The following is a 5000-nucleotide window of genomic DNA, read 5'->3' as shown; positions in this document are numbered from 1 at the left end:
TGGGTGCCCCCTCATGTACACGCGCGTGGGTGTACATGGCCCCGTCGGTGCCAGCGTGGGTGGAAAATGGCCCGAAAACAGCCCAGCGGCAAGCGGAAGCGGCTAACGTTGGGCAAAACTGACCCGAAAGAAGTATAGCTTGGAAAATTAAGCGGATGCAGCCAATTGTTGGCGAAAACTAAGCGGATACGGCCAAGTGACGGTGAAAAATGGCCCGAAAACAGTCCAGCGGCAAGCGGAAACGGCTAACGTTGGGCAAAAGTGACCCGAAAACAGTTCAGCTGGGGGAAATTAAGCGGAAGCAGCCAAGCGTTGGGCAAAACCAAGCGGATACGGCCAAGAGTCGGTGGAAAATGGCCCGAAAACAGTCCAGCGGCAAGCGGAAACGGCTAACGTTGGGACAAAGTGACCCGAAAACAGTTCAGCTGGGGAAAATTAAGCGGATGCAGCCAAGCGTTGGGGAAAACTAAGCGGATCCGGCCCAGAGTCGGTGGAAATTGGCCCGAAAACAGTCCAGCGGCAAGCGGAAGCGGCTAACGTTGGGCAAAAGTGACCCGAAAACAGTTCAGCGGGGGAAAACTAAGCGGATGCGGCCACGCGTTGGGGAAAACTAAGCGGATACGGCCAAGTGTTGGGGAAAAATGGCCCGAAAACAGCCCAGCGGCAAGCGGAAGCGGCTAACGTTGGGGAAAAGTGACCCGAAAACAGTTAAGCGGGGGAAAACTAAGCGGATGCGGCCAAGTGTCGGTGGAAATTGGCCCGAAAACAGCCCAGCGGCAAGCGGAAGCGGCTAACGTTGGGCAAAAGTGACCCGAAAACAGTTCAGCGGGGGAAAACTAAGCGGATGCGGCCACGCGTTGGGGAAAACTAAGCGGATACGGCCAAGAGTCGGTGGAAATTGGCCCGAAAACAGTCCAGCGGCAAGCGGAAGCGGCTAACGTTGGGCAAAACTGACCCGAAAACAGTTCAGCGGGGCAAATTTTTGAAATTTTTTTGAAATTTTTTTGAATTTTTGAAATTTTTGAAGTTTTTTTGGGTTTTTGGACTTTTTTTGAATTTTTGAATTTTTTGAATTTTTTTGAATTTTTTTGAATTTTTTTTGAATTTTTGAAATTTTTTTTTTTTTTTTGAATTTATTTGATTTTATAAATTTTTTGTGATTTTTTGAGATTTTTTTGAATATTTTACATGGGTGATTTTGACTTGGGGGATTTTCAGGGGGTGGTAACCCTGGGCGTGGCTAGAGCCTCAAAATGCATATTCCCCTATAGGGGGGCAAGGTTTTCAAAAATGGGTGCCCCCTCATGTACACGCGCGTGGGTGTACATGGCCCCGTCGGTGCCAGCGTGGGTGGAAAATGGCCCGAAAACAGCCCAGCGGCAAGCGGAAGCGGCTAACGTTGGGCAAAACTGACCCGAAAGCAGTATAGCTTGGAAAATTAAGCGGATGCAGCCAATTGTTGGCGAAAACTAAGCGGATGCGGCCAAGTGTCGGTGAAAAATGGCCCGAAAACAGTCCAGCGGCAAGCGGAAACGGCTAACGTTGGGCAAAAGTGACCCGAAAACAGTTCAGCTGGGGGAAATTAAGCGGAAGCAGCCAAGCGTTGGGCAAAACCAAGCGGATTCGGCCAAGAGTCGGTGGAAAATGGCCCGAAAACAGTCCAGCGGCAACCGGAAACGGCTAACGTTGGGACAAAGTGACCCGAAAACAGTTCAGCTGGGGAAAATTAAGCGGATGCAGCCAAGCGTTGGGGAAAACTAAGCGGATCCGGCCCAGAGTCGGTGGAAATTGGCCCGAAAACAGTCCAGCGGCAAGCGGAAGCGGCTAACGTTGGGCAAAAGTGACCCGAAAACAGTTCAGCGGGGGAAAACTAAGCGGATGCGGCCACGCGTTGGGGAAAACTAAGCGGATACGGCCAAGTGTTGGGGAAAAATGGCCCGAAAACAGCCCAGCGGCAAGCGGAAGCGGCTAACGTTGGGGAAAAGTGACCCGAAAACAGTTAAGCGGGGGAAAACTAAGCGGATGCGGCAACGCGTTGGGGAAAACTAAGCGGATGCGGCCAAGTGTCGGTGGAAATTGGCCCGAAAACAGCCCAGCGGCAACCGGAAGCGGCTAACGTTGGGCAAAAGTGACCCGAAAACAGTTCAGCGGGGGAAAACTAAGCGGATGCGGCCACGCGTTGGGGAAAACTAAGCGGATACGGCCAAGAGTCGGTGGAAATTGGCCCGAAAACAGTCCAGCGGCAAGCGGAAGCGGCTAACGTTGGGCAAAACTGACCCGAAAACAGTTCAGCGGGGGAAAACTAAGCGGATGCGGCCACGCGTTGGGGAAAACTAAGCGGATGCGGCCAAGTGTCGGTGGAAATTGGCCCGAAAACAGCCCAGCGGCAAGCGGAAGCGGCTAACGTTGGGCAAAAGTGACCCGAAAACAGTTCAGCGGGGGAAAACTAAGCGGATGCGGCCACGCGTTGGGGAAAACTAAGCGGATACGGCCAAGAGTCGGTGGAAATTGGCCCGAAAACAGTCCAGCGGCAAGCGGAAGCGGCTAACGTTGGGCAAAACTGACCCGAAAACAGTTCAGCGGGGGAAAACTAAGCGGATGCGGCCACGCGTTGGGGAAAACTAAGCGGATACGGCCAAGTGTTGGGGAAAAATGGCCCGAAAACAGCCCAGCGGCAAGCGGAAGCGGCTAACGTTGGGCAAAAGTGACCCGAAAACAGTTCAGCGGGGGAAAACTAAGCGGATGCGGCCATGCGTTGGGGAAAACTAAGCGGATACGGCCAAGGGTCGGTGAAAAAGGGCCCGAAAACAGTCCAGCGGCAAGCGGAAGCCGCTAACGTTGGGCAAAAGCGACCCGAAAACAGTCCAGCGGGGGAAAACTAAGCGGATGCGGCCAAGCGTTGGGGAAAACTAAGCGGATACGGCCAAGCGTCGGTGAAAAAGGCCCGAAAACAGTCCAGCGGCAAGCCGAAGCGGCTAACGTTGGGCAAAAATGGCCAAAAGCGATGGAGCAGGGCGGTCTGAATCTATGCATCCACATAAAATGGGGGGTAAACCTGGGGGATTTCCAGGGGGTGGTAACCCTGGGCGTGGCTGGAGACCCAAAATGCATATTCCCCTATAGGGGGGAAGGATTTTTGGAAGAGGCAGCCCCTCATGTACATGCCAAGCGGGGTGTACATGGCCCCTGTGGGTGCCTCCGTCGGTGTAAAATGGCCCGAAAAACAAGATTATGTTACCCGAAAACACGATTATGTTACCGAAAAAACACGGTTGAGCGGGGGCAGTAAGCACGGTTGAGCGGGGGCAAAAAACACGGTTGAGCGGGGGCAAAAAACACGGTGCAGCGGGGACAAAAGACACGAATATGTTACCGAAAAACACGGACCACGCGGGTTGAAATTCCCAGCCGTAGAGCCGGCGAAACACGGTGGGGCAGGGCGTCTAAGCGTGGAGGCGCCCGTAAGACCGATGCGGGTTGAAATCCCCAGCCGTAAAGCCGGCGAAAAGCGGTCGGGCAGGGTGACTCCGCGTGGAGTTTCGCCCGTAAGGCCGATGCGGGTAGCCGCGCGGGTTGAAATCCCCAGCCGTAAAGCCGGCGAAACACGGTTCATTGGGGCGCCTAAGCGTGGAGGCGCCCCGCAGAGACCGAGCGGGTTGAAATCCCCAGCCGTAAAGCCGGCGAAACACGGTTCATTGGGGCGTCTAAGCGTGGAGGCGCCCCGCAGAGACCGAGCGGGTTGAAATCCCCAGCCGTAAAGCCGGCGAAACACGGTTGAGCGGGGCGCCTAAGCGTGGAGGCGCCCCGCAGAGACCGAGCGGGTTGAAATCCCCAGCCGTAAAGCCGGCGAAACACGTTCGGGCAGGGCGACTCCGCGTGGAGTTTCGCCCGTAAGACCGATGCGGGTAGCCGCGCGGGTTGAAATCCCCAGCCGTAAAGCCGGCGAAACACGGTTCATTGGGGCGCCTAAGCGTGGAGGCGCCCCGCAGAGACCGAGCGGGTTGAAATCCCCAGCCGTAAAGCCGGCGAAACACGTTCGGGCAGGGCGTCTAAGCGTGGAGGCGCCCGTAAGTCCGATGCGGGTAGCCGCGCGGGTTGAAATCCCCAGCCGTAAAGCCGGCGAAACACGGTTGAGCGGGGCGCCTAAGCGTGGAGGCGCCCCGCAGTGACCGAGCGGGTTGAAATCCCTAGCCGTAAAGCCGGCGAAACACGGTCGAGCGGGGCGCCTAAGCGTGGAGGCGCCCCGCAGAGACCGAGCGGGTTGAAATCCCCAGCCGTAAAGCCGGCGAAACACGTTCGGGCAGGGCGACTCCGCGTGGAGTTTCGCCCGTAAGACCGATGCGGGTAGCCGCGCGGGTTGAAATCCCCAGCCGTAAAGCCGGTGAAACACGGTTCATTGGGGCGCCTAAGCGTGGAGGCGCCCCGCAGAGACCGAGCGGGTTGAAATCCCCAGCCGTAAAGCCGGCGAAACACGTTCGGGCAGGGCGTCTAAGCGTGGAGGCGCCCGTAAGACCGATGCGGGTAGCCGCGCGGGTTGAAATCCCCAGCCGTAAAGCCGGCGAAACACGGTTGAGCGGGGCGCCTAAGCGTGGAGGCGCCCCGCAGTGACCGAGCGGGTTGAAATCCCCAGCCGTAAAGCCGGCGAAACACGGTTGAGCGGGGTGCCTAAGCGTGGAGGCGCCCCGCAGAGACCGATGCGGGTTGAAATCCCCAGCCGTAAAGCCGGGGAAACACGATCGGGCAGGGCGTCTAAGCGTGGAGGCGCCCGTAAGACCGATGCGGGTAGCCGCAAGGGTTGAAATCCCCAGCTGTAAAGCCGGCGAAACACGGTTGAGCGGGGCGCCTAAGCGTGGAGGCGCCCCGCAGAGACCGAGCGGGTTGAAATCCCCAGCCGTAAAGCCGGCGAAACACGGTTGAGCGGGGCGCCTAAGGGTGGAGGCGCCCCGCAGAGACAGAGCGGGTTGAAATCCCCAGCCGTAAAGCCGGCGAAACACGATCGG

The sequence above is a fragment of the Carex rostrata genome, chromosome 10 (assembly GCF_964058835.1).
Source record: "Carex rostrata chromosome 10, lpCarRost1.2, whole genome shotgun sequence".
Taxonomy (NCBI): domain Eukaryota; kingdom Viridiplantae; phylum Streptophyta; class Magnoliopsida; order Poales; family Cyperaceae; genus Carex; species Carex rostrata.
This window is presented reverse-complemented; position numbering follows the sequence as displayed.